At 47.7% G+C, this 1,129-nt stretch overlaps 2 non-coding genes across 2 annotated transcripts in view; both read right to left on the minus strand.

Moving 5' to 3' along the window:
• LOC148165734 (large subunit ribosomal RNA) overlaps positions 1–232 on the minus strand; it is a 4,039-nt gene extending 3,807 nt beyond the window's left edge. Inside the window, exon 1 of the ribosomal RNA XR_015771219.1 lies at positions 1–232. This exon is cut by the window's left edge and continues 3,807 nt beyond it. This is a non-coding gene — a ribosomal RNA (large subunit ribosomal RNA).
• Positions 233–890: 658 nt separating this feature from the next.
• On the minus strand, positions 891–1,047 carry LOC148165735 (5.8S ribosomal RNA). The gene has a single exon (XR_015771221.1). It is a non-coding gene; the product is annotated as a 5.8S ribosomal RNA (ribosomal RNA).
• Positions 1,048–1,129: the final 82 nt, after the last annotated feature.

The raw sequence follows: 1,129 nt of genomic DNA on the forward strand, positions 1-1,129 counted from the left end.
ACCCTCTATGGGCTGTGGCCCCGTTCAAGATGGACTTGGACGCGCCGCACGATCTCGGGATGACGGATCCTCCCTAACACCACATTTCCCGGCGTCCGGTTTCGGCCGCGGGATTCGGTGCTGGGCTTCTCCCTGTTCGCTCGCCGCTACTGAGGGAATCCTAGTTAGTTTCTTTTCCTCCGCTTAGTAATATGCTTAAATTCAGCGGGTAGTCTCACCTGCTCTGAGGTCGCATATGAAAAATAAAAATTTTTCATTCGGTCATTTCGACGATCACGACACGTCTCCCATTCCTTGCTATACGTGTTCGTCATTTTTCTTTTTAAAAAATGGCTAAGTTTACAGAAACGCTTACGATCTGACGTCTGTCGCGATTTGCATTACACGTCTCGGACACGACGACCGTCTATAACGTTCTCAACCTTAAAACGCCATTTTTTTTTTTAAATGACGACATGTTGAAGAAATAGGACGTGCTACGCCGAAAGACCAGCCAACAACTACAACAAGTAGTAGTTGGTCGCTTTCGCGTCTTAAGATGTCGCGCAAATTTACTCGCTGCACGAGAAACGCACACAAACACACGATTCTACGACACACCACGCAAGAACATGTGCCGACGTAAACACTTTCGTATTTATGATTCGCAAGGTGGACGTCCGACGGACTTTGTAAAAAAAAAATACAAAGCATACCCGTCCCGTCCTTTTTGACGAAAAAACACGCTCGAGTAAACGTCTCGGCACACGTTCGAGGCGTGCGTCGTTATATCGTGACGTAAGTGACGATCACGTACATTAATGAGTACCTATTCGACGCGTCGCAACACATCCAACACGCTCCGACGTTTTCGTCCGAAAACGAAAACCGAGCAGTCTTTGAAATTGACACGACCCTCAGCCAGGAGTGGTCCGGGAACATTATATCCGAGGACCGCAATGTGCGTTCGAAATGTCGATGTTCATGTGTCCTGCAGTTCACAAGTTGACGCGCAATTAGCTGCGTTCTTCATCGACCCACGAGCCAAGTGATCCACCGTTCAGGGTAATCTTTTTAAAATTTAAACGCTCGTTCCACAAGAACCCCGATCATGCCGATCGTCCAGCTGTCTATACACGTCTTGCAAAAA

This window comes from Gnatocerus cornutus, unplaced genomic scaffold (genome assembly GCF_029298725.1).
Source record: "Gnatocerus cornutus isolate USDA-ARS CGAHR unplaced genomic scaffold, icGnaCorn1.1 ctg00000231.1, whole genome shotgun sequence".
In the NCBI taxonomy this organism is placed as follows: domain Eukaryota; kingdom Metazoa; phylum Arthropoda; class Insecta; order Coleoptera; family Tenebrionidae; genus Gnatocerus; species Gnatocerus cornutus.